The sequence below is a fragment of the Sminthopsis crassicaudata genome, chromosome 4 (genome assembly GCF_048593235.1).
Source record: "Sminthopsis crassicaudata isolate SCR6 chromosome 4, ASM4859323v1, whole genome shotgun sequence".
NCBI classification, from domain to species: Eukaryota; Metazoa; Chordata; class Mammalia; order Dasyuromorphia; family Dasyuridae; genus Sminthopsis; species Sminthopsis crassicaudata.
In genome coordinates, this window is record NC_133620.1 from 271,289,269 (window position 1) to 271,316,131 (window position 26,863).

At 35.9% G+C, this 26,863-nt stretch overlaps 1 protein-coding gene across 1 annotated transcript in view; it reads left to right on the forward strand.

Moving 5' to 3' along the window:
- Positions 1 to 8,363: 8,363 nt before the first annotated feature.
- PLA2G7 (phospholipase A2 group VII) overlaps positions 8,364 to 26,863 on the forward strand; it is a 73,281-nt gene continuing 54,781 nt past the window's right edge. The window contains exon 1 of the mRNA XM_074310734.1: positions 8,364 to 8,630. The gene's annotated coding sequence lies outside the window, so the exon portion shown is untranslated. The remainder of the gene's footprint in view (positions 8,631 to 26,863) is intronic.

The following is a 26,863-nucleotide window of genomic DNA, read 5'->3' on the forward strand; positions in this document are numbered from 1 at the left end:
GTTTATGGAGGAATGGAAAAGGCTCCTTGTAGAAGATGGAATTTTAGCCAAAACTTGAAGGAAGCTAGGAAAACCAGGAGGCAGAAATAAAAGAGGAAGAATATTATACTCATAGAAGACAAACCAGTAGCAATGCTCTAAGTAGTTTGAGTATCTTTTTCAAGGAACAGTAAGGTATCAATGTCATTGGATGACTACATGGAAGGTATGCAGTAGCCCTCAAATAGGGGGCCAGTTCACTGTCCCTCAGACTGTGGGAGGGCCGGACTATAGTAAAAATAAAAACTCACACTCAGCCCATTTGCCATTACCTGGTAGGCCACATTAACGTTCTCAGCAGGCTGCATGTGGCCTGCAGGCCACAGTTTGAGAACCCATGGAAGGAGACTGGAAAGACAGGAAAGATTCAAGTGTTGAAGGGTTTAACTTTAAAACAAGATTTTATTCTGCTTGTGATTGGAAGTCACCTAAGGGATTAGGGATAGCTGGAAGTGACATGATCAGGGCTGCATTTTAGAAAGATCAATTTGTCAGCTGAGGGGATGATGGATTGTAGTGAGAAGAAACTTTAGGCAGGATTGCCAACCAGAAGGCTATTGCAATACTTCAGGTATGAAGTGAAGAGGACATCCACCAAGGAGAGTGTCTGTGTCAAGGGAGAGAATTAGAGTATATATGAGAGATGTTATAAAGATCGAATTGACTGGATGTGACTTTGTTTTTATACTTTACCCAGGGTTTAGTTCAGTATATGGTAAAGGCAAGCAGTTAGTAAAAGGCTGTTGAAAGAGTTACAGTTTCTGAAGTTTATAGGATCATTGAATTTAGAGCTGAATTCAACTCTCTCGTTTTACATTTGAGGAAACTGAGGTACAGAGAGTAATGACTTGCCTGAGGTTACAAAGGTTGTAAATGGGGGGGGGGTAACTAAATTTGAACCTAGGGCCTCTGACTCTGAATCCAACATCCTTTCTACTATATCAAACTTGCTTAGAGGACATCTGAAACCAAAGTGAACAAATTATTATCACTGTAGCAGATATATGCCAATAGAAAAGGGCTCACTTCCCCATAATTCTATGGGTTCAAGACTCATGTACTGAAAGGAGAGGTCAGACTTTCCTATAATTTCATGGACCTAGAGCATCAGGAGATAAAGGCAGGAATTTATAGTTAGAATAAAGGAAGTCATGCTTGGGAGTAGTAGGGACCTTTAAGAATCAAACTACCAATTAGGAGGATAGAATCAGCCAAAGAAGACTAATCTCCAAATAATAAGGAAGAAGTTTTAAACCAATCTACTGGACTACAATCAATCTGAGAGTGTCATGCAGAAAACAGCAGATACAAGATGAAGAGCTGAGAAAGATGCTAACTAAGCACTAAGATACCAAAGCAGGAAAGGGAAGAAGCCATAATAACAGGCTACAAACTGAAATTCAGTTGGTACTTTCACAAAAGTATCTAATTCTATTCATGCTGTTAGGATTTCCTCTACTTAGAGTGGTGAGTTTCCTTGCTAACTAGATCCACATGCAACCATTTCTGTTTATGAGCTTTGTATCAAACATGCATTAATTAGCAAATTACAATTAACATAGACATTATACAATGAGCATTATAAAAAAAAAGCAATAAAAATTACACAACACAACGTTATAAATTAACAAATATGCCAATTTAGAACTTGTGGTTTGCAAATGAAGGCTAAATAATCCTGATGGAAAGCTAAGCCAAATTCAAACATTCCAAATGTGTGGACATGCATGAGTTTTGCTAATTCTTATTAGAGAGAAGTTCTCCACTTCTTTGAATTTTTAGCTTATACCACCAAACATCTGATACCTCATACTTTCTTTCTTGCTCCTTTCCTCTTAAACAGATTCCTGGAAAGCATGTTAACAAACCTTAGATAAAAAACCTTCAGGTCTTCAGAAAAAGTAGACTTTCTTTGACTTCGAAGGGATCGTACCAAGACCCACAGTAAAGCTGAAATTTATCCAGCTGATATCAATTGTATAGGCAAGAGTCCAAAATCATGGAAATTGGTTTAACAAGGATAATGAAAGTGTGTCTACTTCTGGTGTTAAAAAGGCAGTTGTGCCATCTAAGTTTTTAATATTCTCTGACTCAACAGATTTGAAAGAAAAGTGTTAGGACATTGCTATGGAACAGAAGTGATTTTGTAATTTATTCTCTAAAAAGAATAACCATGGGGAGTGGAGAGTGCTAAAATGTATTTGTGACCAAAATTTTTTTTAATAAATATTATTTTATTTTTCCAATTATATGCAAAGTTAGCCTTCAACATTCATTTTTTTAATAAACTTTCACAGTTCCAAAATTTTATTCCTCCCTTCCTGCTTTCTCTTTTCCCCAAGATCACAAGCAAACTGATATGTTATACCTATGCAATCACATTAAACATTTTTCTACATTAGTCATCCACAACTCATTTTTACTTGTCCTTTTATCACTCTTATCTGCTTTCTACCAGAGGTTAAGATACCAGGAATGCATTCTGCATATCTACCGTCATCCCTATTTTGTGCCATATGACAGCCTATTTTCTCTTATACTGTCATATAATTTCTTTGTGATGTACTCTATTTTTGACAGTTGAAAGTTTTTGTTTGACTCCTTCATTAACAGTTTAAATTATTATTATAATTTTATAACTTGGCCTGTGATCTTGTCTGTGTAAGGAACTCCTAATTAAGAAAACCCAGTCCACATTATAGATAAGTAATTTTGTGCAATTTATAATCTTAGAGAACTGTCTGGGGCTTTGAAAACTTAAGTGACTTGCCTAAGTACACATAGTCAGTATCTGTCAGAGATTAAACTTCCTCCAGGTGTTTCTGATTTTAAGGCCAGGTTTCTATCCATCACACAATGTTGTTTCTCCTCACAAATTACATATTGCTTTCTGTTCATATTATCACCCACTTCTCCAGTTCTTTCTGTTGGATATTTATCTACTTATCACTCATCACTGTGTGATTAGCTCTTCAGAGATATCAATGTTTCACACTCACTCCCATATAGCAACAGTGGTCCAAAGTTTTTGTTTTAAAAGGGAGTGCCTTTACTTTAATGCAAAACTTGCAGTCAATAAAGGAGTTTCAGAGTTTTATGAAAGCAATCCTCTCCTCTTCCTGTCATTGTCTGTACTATATCTCAGATATGAATACTATTGGACAAACTCAAAAACAAGAGTTTTTAACATTAGATCCATGAACTTAAAAACTGATACAATTCATTTCATTATAATTGGTTTCCATTCTAATGCTATATATTTTATTTTATACACTAAGAAATATTCTGAGAGGAGCAACTAAGTGGCACAGTAGAGAGAGCACCAGCTGGGAAGTTAGGACCACTACTTCCCTTAAATCTACCCTCTTATCACCACCATCCCCTTTATCTTATCTTCTTCCCCTCTTACTTCCTTGTTGGGTAAGCTAAATTTCTATGCCCAGCTGTACACACACACACACACACACACACACACACATACACACATGCACGAACATGTACTTCCCTTCTTGAACCAATTTAGGTGAGAGTGAAGTTCAAATATTGCCCATTCTTTCTTCAATTTTCCCCTCCATGGTAAACTTTTCCTTCTGCATCTCTTTTACATGAGATAATTTCCTTTATTCTTCCTCTCCCTTTCTCCTTCTCCCAGGGTATCTCTCTTCACCTTCCATTCTTCTTTTTTTGTAATAATCCCAATATAATAAACTCACATTCATGTCCTCTGATTAAGTAGATTTCTTCTAACTGCCCTAATGATGTCACAATTCTTTTGGGCCACACTCTTTTCATGTAGAAATGTAAGTAGTTTAACCCTGTTAAATTCTTACCAAGTCTCATTATTGTTTACCATTTTATGCTTCTCTTGAATCTTGCATTTGAACTTCACATTTTCTTTTCAGATCTAGTCTTTACATCAGGGATGCTTGAAAATATTCTATTTTATTAAATATCCATTTTCCTTCTATATGATTATATTCAGTTTTGCTGGGCAAGTCATTCTTGATTGTAATCTTTTGTTTTCTGGAATATCATGTTTTAACCCCTCCAATTCTTTATAGTGATAGATTCTGTATCTTTTGTGATAGTGTCTGATGTTTCATGATTTTTGAATGGTTTCTTTATAACCGCTTTCAGTATTTTTTACTTAACTTGGGAATTCTGGTACTTGACTATCACATTCCTGGACGTTTTCATTTTGGTATCTCTTTGAGGAGGTTATTCTTTCAATTTCTACTTTGCTGTTTGGTTCTGAGATGTGTGGGAAGTTTTCCTTTATAATTTCTTGAATTATGATGCCAAGACTATTCTTTTGCTCATGACTTTCAGGTAACCCAATCATTTTTAAATTACTTTTCCTCAATCTATTTTCCAAGCCAGTTGTTTTTCCTATGAGATAACTCATATTTTCTTTTTTTCCTTTTTTTTTTACTTTGTTTTTTGATATTTCATGTAGTTTTTAACTTTCACTTAACCATTTCAAAGTTTAGAATTGTTTTCTTCACTATTTTTGTATTCTTTTTACCATTTAGACAATTCTAATTTTGGTTAATTTTCCAGAGTGTTTTTGACTTTTTTTTTTACTGAACTGTTAATCCTCTTTTCATAATTTCCTTGCATAGATTCATTTTACCCAGTTTTCCTTCTGCCACTTTTACTAATTTTTTAAAATTAATTCTTTTTTTTTGTTTTTTTAAAGTAAAAAAAAAACTTCTAGAAATTCTTGTTTAGCCTACCTCCAATCTTAATTTTTCCTTTTCCTTTGAAACTTTGCTTATAAATATTTTCAAATTATCATCTTCTTCTGAGTTTGTGCCTTGAAAATTACCTGTCATCACAACAGTTTTTTGGGGAAGGGAAGAGGAGCTTTTCTTTTTATGTTATTTACTTATTTTCCCAAGCTATTTCTTAACTTTGTACTTTGTACTAAAAGTTTGGCATTGCTCATTTCTAGGACTGGGAATAAGAGAATGTCTGGTCTGAGCTTCTGTCTTTTATGTCTTTCTGCTGCTATTGTAGCACTGGTTTCCTGATCTGCATTCTAATCCTTTCCTAGGTAGGACACTTGCTTCCTTATGACTGTGACTGCTCCTCTTCATCCTAAACTGCCCAGAACTGGGCAATGGGCAATAGAACTGATAGATGAAAGCTGTTTCTTCTTCTTTCCTAGTATGGAGTAGGGATGGAGTCCCTCAGAATCTCTAACAAAGTGTTAGTACTCTTATTGTCACTGTACTTCTCTGTGCTACTGCTTCAGCACACAGCTGCTGCTGCTACCTCCATGGAACGAAGCTGGAAGCCTGCTCCCTCCCAATTGACCACAGACCTCTATTTTTTTGTATTCCAAAGCTGCCTTGAGCTGGAGAAAATGACTCACTGTGATTTTTTTTCTTGATTTTCCCATTCAGAATTCTGTTTGGTATCATTTTTAAATAGTTGTAGAAGAACTCAGAAAAAAATTCTAGCCTCATTCTGCCATCTTGCCTTTCTTCCTACAATTCATTCTTATGGATGGAGCAGGTCTGAAATCTTTACCCCCATGATGGTGCCTATCTAAAGTACCAGCTTAGTCAAGGGTGAAGCACATTGAGGAACAGAGTACCTATTCATTAATTATTCTTAGGATTTTATCTCTTTTTTCTCATAAAGTGTCTCATAAAGTATTCAATTTTTATTATTTAGTCTTTAGATTTAAAATTGCTGTTCTAAAAGGATGGGGGGAAATAAGCATTTTTTTAAGTTCTTTATAATTATTATTTCCAAACAACTCTAAAAGGTATGTGCCATTTTATTCTCAGTTTGCAATCGAAGAAATTGAAACTTACCAAAGCTCACACATATGAGATTGGATTTGATCTCAGATCTTCCTATATTGTAGTCTGCAATATTCTTATTTTTAGTTGGCTATTGTTAGGGGCCAAACTGATTTTACAAATTCAATCTAGTTAGTCAGAGAAATGAAGAAAATCTAATTAAGCTAACATGTATTTTATTCGAAAGAGCATCTAATTCTTAGGAGATTTTCATTTTCATGGACAGGTCATAAAGCTTTTCAATGCTTCAGCTCTCTCATCTATAAAACTTGAATAATAGTACAACTTTCTACTTCACTAAGGGGTTGTTGTAAAGTGTATTACAAATCTTAAAATTAAAATTATTATTATTATTGTCACCTCTTATTTATAATCTACTTTTTAAAAGAAAACAAATAGTTGGTGTCATTTTTCTTAGCCTCTTAGATTTCAGATGACAAAATCTGCTTCACCCTCAATTAATACTTGAAGTATATATGAGAATCAATATGTTACAAGATATCTTTGTGACTTTGGAAGTACTAACTTTTCTGAGCTTGTTTAACCCTCAGTAAATGTAGAAAGGTCATCCTATGATGAACATGATCAGTCTCAGATCTTCAACTGCCTTTCAGACATCTTGAATTGGATCTCCAGTAAACATCTTAAATTCAGTAGTACATCCACCAAATTCATTTCCTTTTCCCTTAAACTTCCTCCCCCACCCCAACTCTTCCTATTTTACCTATTTCTATAGAAATCAACACCATCCTCCCATTTTTTAGACCAAGCCAACAAGGAAATTCTTCCCTCAATTGCTACCTCGACTTAATCACTAAATAATGCAGCATCGGTTAAATTGAGACTTATTGAAGACCTTACTTAAAAAAAACAAGGTCTCCCATTGCATCTGGCACTATCTCTAGTCATCCTGATCTATATCTGGCCATTGGACTCACATGGTTCTGGAGGGGAAAGTGAGGCAGGAATCCTTGCACAGCCATCCCTTACTTAAATTCAATTCACTTGCATGTCATGGCATCATCTCCCTGATGTCATTTTCATCAACAATAACCTATCCTTCAGTTTCACAACCTAGTGGTTATCCTAGACTCCTCACTCTCAACCCCTTTCCTATATTCAAGCTGTTGCCAAGGACTGCCAATTTTATCTTTGCAATATTTCTTTGTTATACCACCTTCTCTCTTCTGACACTGTTACCACTCTGGTGCAAGTCCTCAACACCTCACATCTAGATTGTTAGAGTAGCCTGTTGGTGAGTTTGCTAGCCTCAAGTCTTTCCTTGACTCAAATCCATCCTTTGTTCAGCCACTAAAGTGATTTTCCTAAAGCAAAAGACACCTCCCCATCCAACTTCACACACACTTGCTCAATAAAATCATGTGACTCCCTATTGCCTCCAAAAGCAAATATAATTTTGGGGGGGGCAATCAAAGCCCTTTTAACCTAACCCCTTCTTGCTTTGTACTTTTTTGTATTTTTTGCTTGTATGTTTCTCCCCATTAGATTCCTTGAAAATAGGAATTATGTTTTGCTTCTTTTTGTATCCCTAAGATTAACATGGTGCCTGCACATTGTAGGCAATAAATGTTTCTTGACCAACTATCTCTCTCTTCTTAACTTCCTGCAATTTGGCTTCTGACCTCATGATCATTTGAGTTTAATCAAGATTAATTAAACCAAATTACTCTGAATTAAACTGAGCTGTGTAATATGACATTAAATTTGGGCTTTCCAAAATTGGTGAGAGAAATTTACCCAGTTACCTTACTTATACAACAAACATAGATCTGAGCAAATTATGAGAGTTGAATATGTGTATATGAATTCATATACATATAAACATATATAGTGCATATATATGTATATATATATATATATTTGAGAGGATAAAATTATTTCAAAAAGAAATTTAATCAAGTATTTGACATTATTTAACCAGATTTTGTTGGTAAAACTAGGTGGGGACTCTTTAGCCCAGGGGTCTTTTTTTGGTATCATGGACCCCTTTAGAAGTCTGGAGAAGCCATAGGACCTCTCCTCAAAATAATTGTTTAAAACTTACATTCATAATTGAATTCTAAATTTCTTTTAGAGATTAGTGAAAAATATTATATGTGTGTGTGTGTGTGTGTGTGTGTGTGTGTGTGTGTGTGTGTGTGTGTGTAATTTCCCACCCAAGTTCATCTACCCACTGAAACTAGTTTAAGAAACTGATTTCACATTATTTCCCCCTCATGTCTTCTGTCTTTCTAAGCATTCTACGTTTTAGACAGCTGGGTTCACTTGCAGTTTCCAAACAGGACAGTCCACATGTTCCCATTCTACACGCATTACACATGGTTATATCAGGGTTTCTGGGTTCCCTGAAGGGAAAGATGAGGCACTGGGTTCGGGATTAGTCTATGTATAGGCTGCAGGATTAATCCAGCTATTGCTAGGGTGCAAATGTTTGTGAGTGGGCAGATGAAGATCGGCTCCGCCCTCTGCCCCTCCCTTTATTAGGGTGATACTGGGGAGGAAGGGAATGATAAGAGAGCTGAATCCTGTTGGGCAAAGAAGAGAGAAGCTTTCCTATTTCAACATCCCGAAAGAGCTGAAGACCCATTGACGCTGTACTGTGAGTGGAGGGAGGAAAAGGAGGCGGGATAGCATCCAGAGGTGGAGGCGGCGGCAGAAGCCGAGATTCCGATTGGTTCAGCTCCGTTCTCAAATTGCCGAAAAGGCATCAAGGTTTGGTACGGAGACTTCTGCTCCAGGGAGCTGCTGGGCAGAGGGGTAAGTAAATTGCGGGGAGGGAGGGAAGGACGTGTGGAAGCTAGAAGTGAATGCAGGTTCAGAATTGGGGAATGCTGTCGCGAGGACTCTTTCTCCCCATTTTGAGGGATTCGTCGCGGGGGAGAGCCAAAGAAGTGGAGCCCAGATTAGCCTGGGAGTGCTAAAGAGGAAAATGTGGGAGAATGAGCCTTTGATAGTAGGATGACTACTCAGGCAGAGCCAGAGGACAAAAAGAGCCCACTACAGTGTTCGCTCTCCCCCAAATCTCTTCTTTTGAGGAGGATTTACCTAAGGCATATCCAAGGCAGAGTGCTGAAGTGAGGAAGCTGGGCTACGCGGGGAAGCTGCTTTATAAACAACTACCCTACATCTCTCGTCCAGTAAAAGGGAGCTTTCAGTCTTATTAACCCCATAAAACCTGAACCTACGGTTTGACATTTTGAACAAGAGGACCAATCAAAACCACATACCCCTATCCCTAACCCCATCCATAGCTCAAAATCCAGATTACTTTTTTTTTTTTTTTTTTTTTTTCTGCCAGCTCACGCAGGTAATGAAAGATGTTTAAGACAGAACAGGATAAGATCAGCACGCCAAAAGGGAAAGTTATTTTTAATAAAATATATCGCAACGCTTGGGAGGAGTAATGCTTCATACTTCACCTGAAGCTCTTGGCACAAATTCCGGGCTTTGCAAAACCACCCTGGACCTTTCATAACATTTATTTTTCCCTTTTTATTTTTTTCCCCTGTTGCATTGGAAAAGTTGCAGGGTTATTGATGGGCAGTTGGTTTTATCTAACTCCTCTGTTAGACTTTCTGCTCCATTCTTTCTCCAGTTCTATATGTAGGGGCACTTCAGCTGATCCCCCAAAGGGCTGTCTAGTCTCTGTATACAAGATGACATTACTGATGGTAGTAACAAGACTTTATTTTTTCTTATACTAATGAAATAGCACAGATCTATTTTTTACACAATACCGTTTAAAACAGCAACATGTACTAACCTGTTTGGGGATGAAATTTTTGACTCTACTCACTGACATAGTGCTGTAGCCAAAAACTTCCCACTCTCTAAGGAATATCCATTGGTTTTCCCTTTGGTTGAAATCTCCCTTCTTGCCACACCCAAGGAATGGATTTTTCTATAGAAGAAAAGGAGAAAACCAAGTACCCTCTTTCTTGTTCACAGCTTGATTTCTTCCCTTAAGTCAAGTTTCTCTCCATTCAGTAAATACTTATGGGTCTACTATATATACAGTACTAGGCCTTAAGATGCAAAGTAAAATAGGTCCATTCTTTATAGACTGAAAGCTGGAAGGGACTGCAGAGATGGTTTATTTCCAACTCCTCCTACAGGGAAGAAACCTAAATTAGGCAACCTAGACTAGTGAATAGAGCCCTAGATTTGTATTCAAGATAGTCTAGTTCAGATCATGCCTTAATCCCTCTGGCAGTAACTATGATTCTTTATAAGGCACTACCATAATTTCCTCATATGTAAAATGAGGACAATAAAAGCAACTGCCTGGGAAGGTTGTAGATTCAATTGCGTTAATATATATGAAATGCTTTGCCAATCTTAAAGTGCTAAATATATTGGCTATTATTAGTAATAGAAGAAGTAACAGCAGATAAACAAGGAGAGTCAGGTGGGGAGCAAAGAAAGATCCAGACAAAAAACAATTTAAAGTAGGAAAGAAGTTCTGTCAGGGTGCAAAATTTCATAGAATCACAGCTTCTCTTTTAACAAAGTCCATAGAAATATGTGTGACAAGACTATTGACTGACTTTTTAGGATGTAGACAGAATTAAGCCCCACATAGGGCTATGTATAAATGCTGCATACATTTCCATCCTATTTAGAGCTGATATTTTGCAAGCTTAAAAAAAGTAAGTTTTTTTTTGTTGATTTCTTGCTTCTTAAAAAAATTTAATATTTCTTTTCAATCAATACCTTCCTCCCCCCACAATGAGAAAGAAAGGAAAGACAAAACCCTCTTGCAAATATATAAAGTCCAACAAAACTTTGGTCTCTTTTGTTTTTATATCACCTTTGTATATAAACAGATTATCCCAGATTTCCTTGTCTAATAAGCCAATAAAAATTCACAATAAAGGTTGAAAAAGAAAAAGGATGAAAATGTAGAAAGCAGTTAGACAAAACAAAACAACCCATCAACAGCTGATATGCAATATTCCACACCCATGGTCCCTCACTTTTCCAAAGAAGGAAGTACAAAAGTATGCAGCAAACAAGGGAGTTTTTGTTATCTGGAGGACTGAGCAGGAGACACTATGTTCTGATCCTTCTTTTACTGCCTTTCCATGTGAGATCAGTTACCTAGAGCATCTCAGAGTGAGTTTTTACTCTATTTATAAATGGTCACATATAATAAACTTATGGAATCGGGACAACTGATTGCAAGCTTTTTAGTCTATAATAAATTAAATAGTTGAGGAGAAAAAAAAACAAAATTCATTATAGTCTCATAAATATTGACTGTACCATTTGAATTCTAGAACACCTCACTGTCTTGTTATGTGCCTTTGGGGAAATAACTTCTTCATTTTGCAATTTTCTCATAAGTAAAATGAAGTTACTAATGTAACTTATATCCTACCTATAAGGACAAGCATGAAGATGAAATATGTATGAAAGTCCTTTTTTTAAAACTCTATTATTAATTTGGAAAGAACATCAAATTTAAGGACAGAGGACCTGGATTCACATCTGTTTTTAAAAAATCATTATTATTATTTTTATCCATATTATCTTAGTCACTAAGGGCCTACAGAGCCTAAGATTTGTGATCTTATTATCCTGCCATGATTGCTATTTATTGTCATTACCTGTTCAGCAAGTAAGTGATACAATGGAAAGAGCCCTAGACCTATAGTAAGGAAGACCTAAGTTTATGGGATCCTTGGCAAGTCACTTATCCACTGTTTACCTCAAGTTTTCTCATTTGTAAATTGGGGCTATTAATACTTTTCTGGGATTGCTGCAAAGATAAAATGAGATGATTGTTAACATGCTTTGTAAACCTCTAATGCATGAAAAAAATTAATTATCCTTTTCCTCCTTCTCCTCATTATTTTGACTACTTTGTTTGCTGTTTTAACATGGCTTTAATCATTCAGTTTTTCCTATTGTTTAAATTAATATCATTATATTGCTGGGTTTTGTTGTAATTGTTATCATTTCAAATTATGATTCTCTGTGATCCAATTTGGGGTTCTTTTGACAAAGATATTGGCATGTTGTGCCATTTCCTTCCCCAGCTAATTTTACAGATGAGAAACTAAGACAAACCGAGTTAAATGATTTGCCCAGGATCATATAGCTAGTATGTGTCTGAGATCAGATATGAACTAGTCTGCTTGACTCCACATCTGGCACTCTATCTACTGTGCTATCTAGCTTCCTTTTAAATAAAATATAGCATATTAAAAGGAAACTAAATGCAGCTATCAAAATATTTCTTTTTAAAAAGGAGACTATGAATGCCAAGTTTAAGAGCCAGTCCTGTGTTTTCAGAGTGGAATAGCTGAAGAAGGGCCTGGGCTAGTTTTGAAATGGATTTCTCCTTTGGTCCATGTAAATATTTGTAGTAAAGTAGCTTCAGATTGATGAATTCACTGAAGAAAAAGTTATGAATCTTCCCTCTGTCATGTTCTCAAGCCTTAGAATTATAGTTCTAGAGTTGGCAGAGAGCTGAGAAGCTCTCCAGTGAATCCAATTCAGCTATTCAGAGATATAAACAATCCAGAGATGTAAAAGGTGTCATCATTCAGAGAAAGTATTCCCTCATTTCTCTAGTGACTGAGGACTTGAATGTAGACTTGAATCTGAGGACTTGGATCCTTATTTGGGGGCATCTTGGCTCCCTCTGCTTTCTGTGTCCTACTGTTCATTTTGCTCTCTATTCCTAATGACTGAATTTCCACTCTTAGTGCTAGAACTGATCATACAGTAAGTTAGCCCAAGAGATAGGGAAATCAGAAGGCTCCAGATGGCAAATGCCTGGATATAATGCAAGGATTACTTTTGGCCTTTCCTGCTGTATTTGTTGTGACTTAAACTGAGCAATCTTCATTTCATCATTAAAAAATGAAAACATTCATATTTTGGGGAAACTACGTGAATTAATTACTTATATAAAGTCTTCTTTGGGGCCTTTCAGCTCCATCTTTTCAAATCAACAAATACTTTTTAGAATTGTTGTTATATACAATACCCTACACTACACACTAGAGGAATATATGGTTAAAAAAATGATAAAGTTCCAAATCATTTTTGCCTTGGGGCAGCTAGGTGGTGCAGTGGATAGAGCACCAGCCCTGAATTCAGGAGGACCTGAGTTCAAATCTGATCTCAGACACTTAACACTTCCTAGCTGGGTGACCCTGGGCAAGTCACTTAACTCCAATTGCCTTAGCAAAAAGAGAAAAAGGAAAGGAAAGGAAAGAAAACTGATAAAGTCATAGCTGTGTCATCAGGGAGCACATTGTTTAATAGGAGGATGAACAAGATTTGGGCATTTCTCAATTTGTTAGCTATGTGATTCTAGGCAAGTCACTTAACCTGTTTGCCTCAGTTTTCTCATCTGTAAAATAAGCTGGAGAAGGAAATGGCAAATAACTTCAGTGTCTCTACCAATAAAACTTCAGATGGGGTCACAAAGAGTCAGATATGATTGAAAAATAACCATCACAACAATCACCTGGCAGTTTGGTACCAAATAAAATAATATCTAAATTTATATAGTGTTTAAAGGTTTATAAAGAACTTTACAAATATTTTTTGATCCTCACAATAACCCTAGGAAGAAGGTGGTATTATTATCCACACTTCAAAGAGAACTGAGGTGGACATAAAATACTTTTCCTAAGCTTACACATTATTAAGTGTTTTAGACTGGATTTGAAGTCAGGCCTTTCTGAGTTCACAGCCAGTACACTCTCCACTCTGCTATCTAGCTGCATGAGAGAAATACAAAAAGGTTTTGAAAAAAAGAGAAGAATTATGTTTGAATAGAAGATCAGGGAAAGCCACAAATAACAGGTTAGCATTTGAACTTTGTCTTGAAGTATGGGTGATGCAAAGGAGGAAAGGAATTTAAGTGTGTACATATGAATACTGAGGAAGGAAATTGAAGGACCGCTTCAGAAAAGCTGAATCAACTTGTTTAGCTGGTGCTTGAGGGAAAAAAGTGAGAAATATATTCAGAATAAAAGATAAGGATAAGAGTATGGAAGGTTTTCTCTTCCAGACTGAGAAATGGGAACTTTACTTAATAGTATGTGGAAAACCAGGGAAGCTAGGTCACATAGTAGAGAAGAGTGGCAGGCCTTGAGTCAGAAGGACTCATCTTCCTGAGTTCAAACCTGGCCTCAGATACTTCCCAGCTGTGTAACCTTGGGCAAGTCACTTTTTGCCTCTGTTTCCTCATTTGTAAAATGAACTGGAGAAGGAAATGGCAAACTATTCCAGTATTGTTGCCAAGAAAACCTCAAATGGGGTCACAAAGAGTTGTTCACAAACTTTTATGTGGGGGGGTGACATGATTTCAGCTTTACATTAAGAAGTTTAATGTTCAGGATGTATTAAAAGAGAAAGACCAGAAGCAGGGAGAATTGTTAGGATGTTCTTACAGTCTTCCAGGGGAAATGTCCAAAGGACAGGTAAAGAAGGCCTTGCCCCTCTCTGTAAGTTATGAGTATGTAAGTGAGTATGTTTGAATAAACAAATCATTAATATTCAAGAGCTAGTGCAGCTGCTGCTTGCATGCACAATATGTAAACCAGGAGAGATGGTAAGTAATTCTTGGTCACTGACATCATTTCAGCATCTGCTTGGCATTTATAATTGCATTTTTTTTTATACTTGAAGATGTGAGATATGAGTCCTTCCTCCTGACCCTCACCCCAATCCCTACTCAAAGGGACTCATGCTTTTTCTTCATTTTTTGGTAGTGGGGATGTGGTTATGTTACAATCCCTACTTTCTTCCTTTAGTTCCACTTGCAAGACTTCTGAGTCAGTAAACATTATCATTAATCAATTAATTAAACATTAATCAAGCACTCGAGTCATGCTGGACACTGTATTGAGAAGTTTAAAGGAGAGAACACTAAAAGACTTGGGGTCTTTTCCTGGCCCTGTCACAAACTTGGGAAGAACTTAACCTAGTTCACTTTCTATTTGGACTGCATGAATTCTAAAGTCCCATCCAGCTCTAACATTCTAGTATTCAAAGCTCACACAAGAATTAAACTGATGAGTTTGCCTTTAGCATCATGCTTTATCCTAACATATCACACAATTGCTCACATTATACAGCCCTAGAAAGCTCTCAGCAGCCTAGAAATTCTTTGTACATTGCTATATATCCTTTATTCTTGTGTCTTCCCTGATTCCTATTTACCTTATATAGTCTTAAGGGTAAGGAAAATTACACATCTATTAAGTGTTTATAATAGCCTAATGGGGCAGCTAACAAATACAGTAGATGGGCCACTGAGCTTAAGATCAGATAGACATCTTCATGAGTTCAAATCCAATATACTTAATCCAGATAATTATCTTTATGACACTGGGCAAGTCACTTAACCCTGTTTCCCTCAGTTTCCTAATTTATAAAATGAGCTATAGAACGAAATGGCAAACCACCCCATATCTTTACCAAGAAAACTCCAAATGGGGTCTCAGAGAGTTAGATATGACTGAAATGACTAAACAACAAATTACATTCTATACTCTGAGAACAATAGAAAGATTAAACAGGAAATGATCCTTGAGCTCATGAAACATACTTCTAGTATAGTTGATTTTTAAAAATTGCCCATCAGGACAGGACATTTGGGATAGAATGGCAAAGCATATATATAAATGCTCATTTTGTCACAAGTACAGTGCCAAGAATATGAAATACAATTAGAAAATAAAGACAGTCCCTGGTCCTAAAGAGCTCACAATCCAATTTTAAGAGAAAACACAGAGGAAGAATCTGTGTGAATATTTAAAAATTTTTTACAGAGGAGGAAACTGAGGCCTAGAGAGGTGATATAACTTATCCAATGTCATAATGAGTGGCAGATCTGGATTTTGAACTGAGGTCCTATAATCTTTAGTTCAACATTCACTGAAACATAGATTCTACAGGATCGCAAATTTAGGACTGGAAGAAACTTCAGAAGTTGTTTAGTTCAACCTCCACATTTTATAGATAAAAAAAAAAATAAACCGACATCCACATAATTTAACAAAAGAAACATGAGTCAGTGGCAAATGCAGGATTAGAATCCTGACTCCCTAACACCATATCCAGATCTATTTTCCTTGTATCATGGAGATCAGTTAGGATATCTTGCTCATCAAACTCCTCCTCCCCCCATTCCTAATTTTTATTTCACTGCAATCTAGATATATGTAAATATCAGATATATACATATATATACATATATATATATCTGATTTATAAAAAAGCAAATATTATTAAATAGCAAGGCCCACTGGCACATTATTTCAACTTGCAAAAGCTGCTTACTACAGGTTTTCTGAAACATATCTCTTGCCTAAATCAAGGTACACCCACACAAAAGAAGTACATGGTAATTACGTTGTCCCTTGCTTATCTTTGGATCTTTGCTACCTTTCTGTGTTTGGTCTGTTAAATTCAGACTTTGCAGGTCAATAAACTACCACTATGTCTTGTTGGAAAATTTGAGAATTTTAATCGATCCCAGACCTTTAGAAGGTTTTAACTTTTTCTCTATCATTATCCCTTTTGACAGTCTGGTAAAGCCTACATGGACCCCTACTTGAATAATGTTTTTAAATGTCTTGGATAAATATATATAGAATTACAAAAGAAGCCAATTATATTAATTATATTAAAACAGTTGTGTGTGTGTGAGTTTATGCACACATACACACATTATAAAAACAAGCTCACAGAACTCCTACCTAGGATATCATTTGGTAAATTATTATTATTCAACAGAGGCAAATGATACCTTTAGCTTCCAAATGTAGGTTGCAAAGAAGATGCATGTGTTGTGTTTTAGTGTCTATACATATAATGTGTGTATATATTCACATATACAGCTATGTGTATACATCTATATATGTGTGCATATATCTATATATTTTGTTTGTGGGTGTGTTTATTATGCACGTATATATGTATCAAAGAGTGAATCATCTTGTTTCCCACTTGGTGCTTTACTTTTCTGTTTGATGTTGAAAAAATGGGCTTAAAAAAAACCTGCTGATAATGTCCCTAGTTGTAATGAATGTACCAGGCAGTGGCTTCTCAAACATTTATCCTGTGACATCTCCTCCCCTTCTCCTTCTCCCTCATCTGGAAATGCAATGCTAGAGCACTTGTGATATATGATTTCCCTATCTCTCTCAAAACAACAAATAAGACCAGAAAAAAAAAAGCCATCCTACAATTTTTTTCTGTGCTGTCATCACCAAAGAGTTGCTTGAAGGTTTGTAAACTCCAACATCTGAAATGCCTTCAGACTTACTTAAAGATGCCAATCCCACTTCTCCCCCTCCACCCCCTTAATGAGGAAGCAGTCTGACACCTGAAAGATTGACAAGTTCAATGCTTGGCCTTGGGAATTTTTGCATTGCCTTATAAGTCTTAAAATCTTTGAACTGTCCATTGTTCTTGCCTTAGAAATTTAATGTTCTAGAGACCTAGATAAAGTAGGGAGAGGCGGCAGAGTAGTGTGTAATGGTAGAGGACAGAGGTGTGCAGGAGTTTGCTCAAATCAGTTTGAGAGCTGATTGTTAAATTTTCAGCTTGAGCAGTTCTATCCCTGAAATCTCAAAGTGCTACAAATGAAGGCTTGATTTATTATTTGGTTGACTGTCTAGATTTGAGAAAATGATAGAGAAAATGTTAATAATATAAATTAAACATTAAAATGTATTATGGACATAAGTGTTTTTTTCTTTTTCTCTTTCTTTCTTTCTTTCTTTCTTTCTTTCTTTCTTTCTTTCTTTCTTTCTTTCTTTCTTTCTTTCTTTCTTTCTTTCTTTCTTTCTTTCTTTCTCTCTCTCTCTCTCTCTCTTTTTTTTTTGAGAACCTGGCTGTTAAACAATTACCAGCATGCCCATGGGTGAGGGCAGGTATAACTGCACACAGAATAGCAAACATGGATACTGTATTTGAAAACTAAAAACAAAGTATGTGTGATATCAAGGCAGAAGCCTTGCATCTAGAGTCAGAGAACCTTCTTGGTTTCATTTTGGTCAAATTATTTCTACAACAGAAAAACTTCTCATTTTGTGTTTTTTTTTTTTTTTGCTTCCTCCTGTGGTTCTTTGTTGTTATTGCTAAGGTTGTAAATATACTTTATCTGCTCTCTCATGATGAAATGTTCTAAACTTTTTTTTATAGAAATCATCTGAGGATATATGAATTAAGTTTCACATAAGATCACAGGAGGGGGATTGCTAGAACACAATTAACAGCTTAGTCTCTGCTAAAGGGCAAGGAAATGTCCCATGGTACACTTTTAAAGTTAATTTATATTATTAACATTTTCCTGTCATTTTCAATAAAACAATAAATCCAGATTCGATTTTTAGTAGATGATTATTTCTTAGATGATGTTCTAAAAATTGAACCATCTGATTCTCAGGAGCTCCTTTGAATTGACTCTACCAAACCTCTAATTTATTGACTTACAGCTGAAAGGGACCTCTGCAACTATAGAGATCAAAATAATGTCATCTATCTGTGACTTGAATTATGTCAGCTGTTTGTTTCTTTTAGGGTTTCAATTATTGGTTAAAAGTCAAAAGAAAGATTAATGTGAAAAAGATTTATTTTTAAAAATAGGAATTTATTATCATCATTAACCCATTCTGAAACCATCATATCTGTTTTGGCAGGTCTCCAGGTTCTAGCAACATGGATTTTCTTGATAATAGCAATGAATGAAGAACATTTACTAAAAAATAGAGATTTTGTAATCCTTGTTGACAAAATAGTCACCCTGAGAAAATAATAGAACATTTGAAATTTTGAAGAAGGTTGTTCAAAACAGTATATGCCATAACTGCAACAATGTAATGAAAAAAGGAAACCATATTCTGAGTAATTGCAACAGCCATAGATAAAATAACCTCCTCCCTCTTGGCTAAGGACAGTAAGGGAAGAATATTGCAAGCATTGTTATGTACTCACTATGTATTATTTTTCTCTAGTTATTTTCCTTTGTTACAAGGAAAGTTTAGGGGGAGTAAGAGGGAGGGAGAGTATACAATGTAATATCAGAAAAGACTTGTGAAAAGATGTCAAATAATTTTTTAAAAAGCATCTATTAGTCATGAAGCAGATCTATTGGCCCTTTGGTTATGTGAAAGTCAGAATTCTGCTGCCTACTTGCAAAGTCCAGAGTTTGACTCCCAAAAAGAAACCTTGTACCAAACAAGTTCTGTTGCCAAGACTCCAGAAAGCTGAAGGAGAGAGAAGGAAAAGAGACCTTCACCACAGGGAGAAGTCTGAGCTAGACGTTTTATTTTCCCTAAAAGCAGTAGTTTTTATTGTTGTTCAGTCCTTTTTCAATTCTATCTAACTCTTTGTGACTTCTTTTGGGGCTTTCTTGGCAAAGATATTTCTCCAGTTCAATCTGCAGATGAAAAAATTGAGGCAAACAGTGACTTGCCCAGGTTCACACAACTAATAAGTTTCTGAGACTGTATTTGAACTCAAGAAGAGAAGTCTTCCTGACTTCAGACCTAGCTATCTAATGTACCGTCTAACAATACAGTTAAGACTATTAAAACATAAAACTTCATTAAGACTTTTTGGGACATCCTGTATATCAATGTTATAATGGACTGATAATATAAAGTTAGTTATTGGATAATGACACCACATATTTTTTTTCATTTTAATGATATTTTATTTTTCCAGTTACAGGCAAAAATAGTTTTCAACATTCATTTTTATAAGATTTTGAGTTCTAATTTTTTTCCTCCATCTCTTCCTCACTCCCCAAGACAGCAAGCAATCTGATATAATTATGCATATACAATCATTTTTGCAGATTTCCAGACTCATGCTGGGAAAGAAAAATCAGAACAAAAGAGACAAACCTATGAGAAAGGGAAAAACAAGACAAAACAAAAAGAAGATAAAAATAGTATGCAGATGCATTGTCTCCATAGTTCTTTCTCTGGAGGCAGATGGCATTTTCCAACTCAAGTATGTTGGAATTGTCTTATATCACTATTACTGAGAAAAGCTAAATCTATCAGAGTTTATTATCACATTGCTGTTACTATATACAGTATTCTCCTGGGTTTTCTCACTTCACTCAGCATCAGTTCATGTAAGTCTTTCCAGGTTTTTCTGAAATCAACCTGTTCATCAAATAATTATGACTTTTTATGTGAAACAAAGCCAAGATTCAGTGATAAGATAGTAACCATGCTAAGAGATATGACTTCATAAAAAATTTTATGAAAAATAAGAACATGGAGTCTAGGAATGGCATATGCTAAATTATCAGTGGAGTGAAGTTTTTGCCTTGTTCATTAATTTTTCATTCTTATCTTACTATGTGTGATCCCTCTGGGGTTTTTAATGGCAAAAACACTGGAGTGATTTGACATTTTTTAGCTCTAACTAGCAATAATATCTCAATGTTATAGACCTAGACTAGCCAAAGGGATCTCAGGACACTTTTTTTTTTTAAATTTTTGTTTTTTGGAGGCAAGGGACAAATTTTATTATAATTGTAATGCCAATTAAAAAGAACTAAATTCCAAAAGAAGTTAGGAGTCAGGAGCGGGAAGGTAAATTTATAGAAAAAAGTTAAGAGAGAGACCAGGTGCTTCATGTTACTGATATGCTAATTTCATGGCTTAAAGATGGAGTTGAGGAGGGGTCTGATTCTGTGCACAGATGCAGTACCCATAGTTCTCTGGGCAGAGCTCACTGGGGAGCCTTTCTGGAATTATGCTTTTAGTCCTGAAATGTCACTAAGTCAAGTGGCAGAGACCCAATTTTGTTTTGTGCCTGCAGGAACTTTAAGCATTATTGGTGCTAATAAGAAACCCTGTTATCACAGACCAACAAACTGTTAACTGATAGCAATATTTATGGGCCTAGCATCCTGGTCAGATAAGAATAAATTGGGGCAGAATATCCTAAGGGAAGAAATACATAATTTCCAACTCAATCACTCCCAAAGCCAAGTAGTGCTGGGGTTATCCTCTCTTAAGAGCTGTATCACATCACTATTATAATTCCAGGATAAATATTGTGACCAAAATATTTTTAAAATTCTTTATCATGTGCTTTATTTCCAATCTTTTTAAACCTATATCATATGACCTTGCTCTTTCAATGAGTCATGAAGTCAAGTGCTAGAGATTTTAAAAAGGCGAAGTTAAACTTCTAAAGGTCAATGGGTTTCAATTTCCATCCTTTTTGTTTTGTTTTGTTTTGTTTTGTTTTACATTTTTGGCCAACTCTCTCAGGGAAAGGTTTCTAAAACTACATCTGTGCTCTCAAGCATAGGAACTATAGCCAATATTTCACTAGCAAATGATCAAGTTTCAGATTGAATTCCTCTGGTTAATTGCTTTCCTTTCTTCCTCTTTTGAGGATTGTTTTTGGGTTTTTGCTTTTGTTATTTTGCTTTTTGTATCACTATATCTCACACCTCACCTACAATTTTCCTGCACTTTCCTAATAAAAGTCTTTCCTTATAACAAAGCATAATCAAAAAATTCATATTGAGAGTGTTTGAAAATGTATTTCTCATATTCCCCTTTACTACATTATTTCTCTGCCAAGAGGTAGAAGTATACTTCATCATGACTCTTTTAGAGTTGTGATAATTTATTGCTTTAATTCTTAGTGACTAGTCCAAGAAACATTTCCTTAAAATGTCTTCATTTAGGCTTGTTTTTTGGCCTCCAATCTTGAAGTGTTCTATGGCTTGAGGGAGATGCCATAGAATGAAAGTAAATTGAATTTAAGTGAGGGAAGACTGTTCAAAGTCACCAGCCTCACTTTCTCCTCCAGAACTATCAGAGCCCAGTGGCAAGATATAAATTAGACTAGAAATGGTATGGGATGAAGTGGGAGACCCTGGCTTTTTAAAGCTAAAGTCCTTCTCAGATCTCAAGTTGTCTGAGGCAAAGCCCATTCAGTGATTAAAGCTAGGTAAAAATGAGGCAAAGAATGGCCTCTTTAGATAAAAAAAAAAGCCATCTGGAAGGGAAGATCCTCATGGTTTCTGGCCAAAAGAGAAACTATTGCTATTTATATTATCCTTCCTCAGAATCCAAACAATAACCAAGGGGGAGAGAGATTACAAGAAATAAGTAGAGTAGAAATGCTACATATCTTTGCTAAATGTTAAACTCTATTGGGGTGGAGATTTTTGTGTTAATTTTATTTAAATCTGCCTTAACTTCTTTTCAGTTATCAGATATGTTTTGAATAAATATGTGATTTGTGGAATTTGCCACTATGTTCTACATTATTTCTTCTTCTAGCTCTGTGACTCCATTTTTCCATTGGGGAGCTCTTTCTTCCTAGAGCCACCATTTTGAGGAATCATTCAGATCAACCCATTTGTCTGTCAGACTGTTATAATACATAGATAAGCATTTATTGAATGTAATCTACTTTCCATGAACTATTTTAAGAACTGAGATGCTACTTCTAAGGAGTTCACATTCTAAATGGGAGACAACATGAAAGCAAATATGTAAAGTAATATATACACCTCTATATTTATATATTCATATATGTAGTGTGTGTATGTATATATGTAAACACACAAGACAAAATGGGTAAGATAAATCAACAGAGGGAAAGCTCTAGAAGGAAGTGGGAATCAGAAATGGATTTTTGTAGAAGGTGGGATTTTAGCTAATATTTGGAAAAAAAACAAAAACAAAACAACAAAGTGAAGAGACCAGGATAAGAGAGAATTTCAGCAACTTTAAAGTGAGCAGTTCCAGTTAAGTTATGAAATCAGAAGCCAGAAAATTAAGAAGGAAGTGAAAGAAAAAAAAGTAGAAGCACCAGTTATAATTTTCTCTAAGAGTTAAACCAAAAGAAAGAGAAGAGATATAGGTTGATAGCTAGTAAGGATGGATGGATCAAGTGTGTAAGGCTTATTTGAGGATGATGGAGACATGAAGTGTTTATGGGCAGTAGGGGAACAATCACTACTCAGGGAGAAAATGAAGTGAAATAATTGGGATAACAGAGGTGGGGATCTACTATAGAAAAAGGGATGGAATGTCACAGAGCTAGTTTGGTAGAGGAGTTTGCTTTGGCAAGTAAAAGAGTCACCTCTTCAAGTGAAATGAAGGAAAGAATAAAAAGGGGCAGAAAACTCTTGAAATGAGATAAGGAGGAGGATGAAAGAGTGCTCTTGATGGATGCGTTCAAGTTATTTTTTTTCTTGAAGAAAGATTCTCAGCTACAAAAGAAGAAACTGAAGGAACTATGGGAAGTTTGTGGAGTGGTTAAAAGATTTCAAAGAGACACTTTGGTTAATGGGATAGTGAATCAAATAAGGAGCTATAAAATGATTGCCTTGTCTTCTTGAGTTCAGAAATTTATAGTGGATATTGTCATAAGGTTTTATACTTTTTCCTCCAATTTTGCTCATTATCTCATGGGTAGAAAAGAAGGCAGAAGATAGTGGAGATAATCTAGGACTCAGGTTTGGCAGGGCAAGGTCCTCAACTTTATGAGGGGGCAAAGGATTCAAGAGAAGACTATAAATTTGAACTACCTTACTAAGGAATCAAGGAACTAGTTTTCTGAGGAAGTAAGAAGAAGAGCATAGCTAGTGTAGAAGTCATGGTTTGGGAGAAAAAAAAACATAAGGGTGAAGGGATTAGAAATAGTGGAGAGGACAAAGAAAAAAGGGTTTTGGGTTTGCAAAGCAGAGAGTGGTAGAATGTTACCAGATTGTAATTAGATAAAGGAGTTTCTGAGTTTATTAAACTCAGAAAATAGTGGATTTGTGGGCCATGATAAGATAAAAAATATAACCATTTTTTAGTGTAGCTGAAGTTGGGATGGGAAGGAGTTGGCCATAGGAAATCAGTTGAGGAATTAGGAGGTTAGGATGCTTGAGGTTGTATCAATATGTATATTGAACTCCCTTAGTGTAAGGATGGGAGTTGGGGGATAAAAGAAAGATGGTGAAACAGGTACTGAAGTCATTTTGGAAAGAAGAAAATAGAAAAATATAGATAATAGCTATCAGAATCTTGTTTGAGTGATGAATATGGATGGTAGAAGATATGAAAAAAAAGTTACTGAATGGTGTTAATAGAGGGAGATTTTTGAAGTGGCAACAGGGTAAAAGTGAGGGGATATGATATGAGTGAAAAACTAGTCAGTTTTGCCTTGGCACAGGCAGTTTGGATATCTTGAGAGGTCTCAAGGTAAAGTATCTACAGTCATTCTTCATTCTATGGACTCTGGTTATTCCGCCTCCCCTTTCAGTCTCCTTTTATGTGTTGTCCTATTACAATGTATATGTCTTTAAGACAATGATTGATTTTTGCTCTTATTTATAGTTCTAGAACCTAGCAGAGTATCTGGCATTTAGTAAGTGCTTGCTAAATTCTTATTTACTAGACATAGGATTCTTAAATGTGTTCCTTCAAAGGTGAAAGTTCTCTGTATAGTACAACTCAACTATGAATTTTCAAGTCACTAGGATTTATCCTAGCAATCATTCTGAAATATTATATGATTTATACATGTATAAGGGATAATAATAATCTTACCCTCCACACACACATGCACACAAGTTGCTTTAGAAAAATCCATATACACCTCCTACCAAAGAGTGATTTGAGGGTACTTGTTCAAACTCTTCTTTCCTCCTTCCTTCTTCCTCCCTCTTTCCCTTTCTCCCTTCTTCCTTTTCTTCTTTTCTTCCTTCCTTCTTCCTTTTCTTCTTTCTTCCTTCCTTTTTTCCTTTGTTTCTCCTTCCCTCTCTTTTTTCCTCCCTCCCTCCCTCACTTACTCCTTCCTTCCTTTCCTTCCCTTCCTTCCCTTCCTTCCTTTCTTCCTTCTTTTCTTTCTTTTCCTTTCCTTCCTTCCTTTCCTTCCCTTTCTTCCCTTCCTTCCTTTCCTTCCCTTCCTTCCTTTCCTTCCCCTCCCTTCCCTTTCGTTCCTTCCTTCCTTCCTCCCTCCCTCCCTTCCTTCCTTCCTTCCTTCTTTCCTTCTGTCTTTCCTTCCTTCCTTCCTTCCTTCCTTCCTTCCTTCCTTCCTTCCTTCCTTCCTTCCTTTCCTTCCTTCCTTCCTTCCTTCCTTCCTTCCTTCCTTCCTTCCTTCCTTCCTTCCTTCCTTCCTTCCTTCCTTCCTTCCTTCCTTCCTTCCTTCCTTCCTTCCTTCCTTCCTTCCTTCCCTCCCTCCCTCCCTCCCTCCATCCTCCCTTTCTTTCTTCCCCAGAAATTTTCTACTTGAAATCTGTATTTAATAGGAGTTTTGGCTAAAGAGAAATCTCCTGATAAATTTATCAATGCATTCCTTTACTTTAGGCTCCATAATCACAGCAACTTAAAGCCAGCAAGGATCCTAATGTTATCATCATAAATCATAGATTTAGAGTTGGAAGGGACTTTAGGGGTCGTTTAATCCTCAGCTTCTTAAACTGAAATTTATAGCCCAATGTGGAGTCTCTTAGTTGAATATGAGCCCACAAATTTATGATTTATTTTGAGTAAATGTTTGATTTGTATATCTATTTTATATACCTACATACTTGGGGTCATGTAAACATTTCTAGGGTGGAAAGGGCTTGCAAATGGAAAAAGTTTAAGAAACTCTGAATCCAATCTTTTCATTTTTATAGAAGAATAAATAGAGACCAATAGACTTGTCCAAGTAGTAACTTGTCCAAGATTACCAAGAATTCAGTGGCAGAATCAGGATTATAATTTCGGCCCCCTGGTTCTAAACTCACTGTACCGCACTATCTCCAATACTTTTTTTTTTTTTTTTTTTTTTTTTGTTACTGGGGTGGGTTTAGGTAACTTGGCTAGAACTTTGATTTGGGAAATATTTCTTATCAGTCTTTGAGCCTCTCTTTGTTCTAAACCCATTGCTGCATTTTTATCTTTGTCATACTGTAGTCACTTAATAGATGCTTATTAATTATTCCCCATTGTCCTTCCCTACACCATCCTCACTCTCATTATATGTAAACTTCTTTGAGGCAGAGATATTATATTTTTAAACTATTGTACGTCCAGTGCCTTGCATAGAGCAGGTGTTTAACAAATGTTGTTGAAGTAATTTTTACTTTTTCTCTAGTTTTTATAATAGCAGAAATTTATAATAGCATAAAAACTATGTTTTGGTAAATAAGCTTGTAAAACAAAATTATAAATCCATTAAGTTGAAAGGTTAAAGTCAAGAAACTCTTGTTAAGGAATAGGATTTCAATATAGTGATGTTAGTGAAGAATGATAGCCCTAATGATAAACATGAAACCTTTCTCAGCAATGATGCCTTTTGTAGAGTAGATTGCTTAAAATTTCCTTTACACAGCCAGGTAAAAGCCACCTCTTTATTTACTGACAGGTCAAATGTTTTAGCGAATGTCATCTGGTTTAGGAAGTCCTTACTTTACATTGCTGACAAAAGAACATTGGTAGTCAGGGCCTTCTTTGGCATCTAGAAATATTACATCTCTTCTCCATATAGCCAGTACCTTTCTGTTTGGTGCCCATCCATAGTTCTGCTTTGGCAAATGAAATTGACTGCAAGGAGATTTTGGCAAATGCTTTCCATTGAGGGGTATATTGCTGGCACAGAAATTAGGATGACCACACTTTTCTACCTAACCAATACATAAAATATGGGACAACAGAAGAACTGCACAGGAAGGTGAATAAACTAGGGGGAGACAAGACTTCCATTCTGAGGCTAAGGTAAAAGCATTTAGAAGGGAAAAGATTGGATTAAGAGTTAGCAGACATGGGTTCAAATTCTGGGTCTACTGGTATAAGTCAATAGGTAGCAATAGGTAGGTTACTTAGCTTCTCAGTGCCTCAGCTTCCACACCTGGGAGTAGGGGGCAGGGGGGCAGGAACAGGAATAGCAAAACTTTCCCAATTGTTCATACAAGATACTTATAATAGTGAAGTAATATATCATATCTGAAAAAGCATAAAGAGCTTCTTTGAGGTAGATAGTACTGCCAG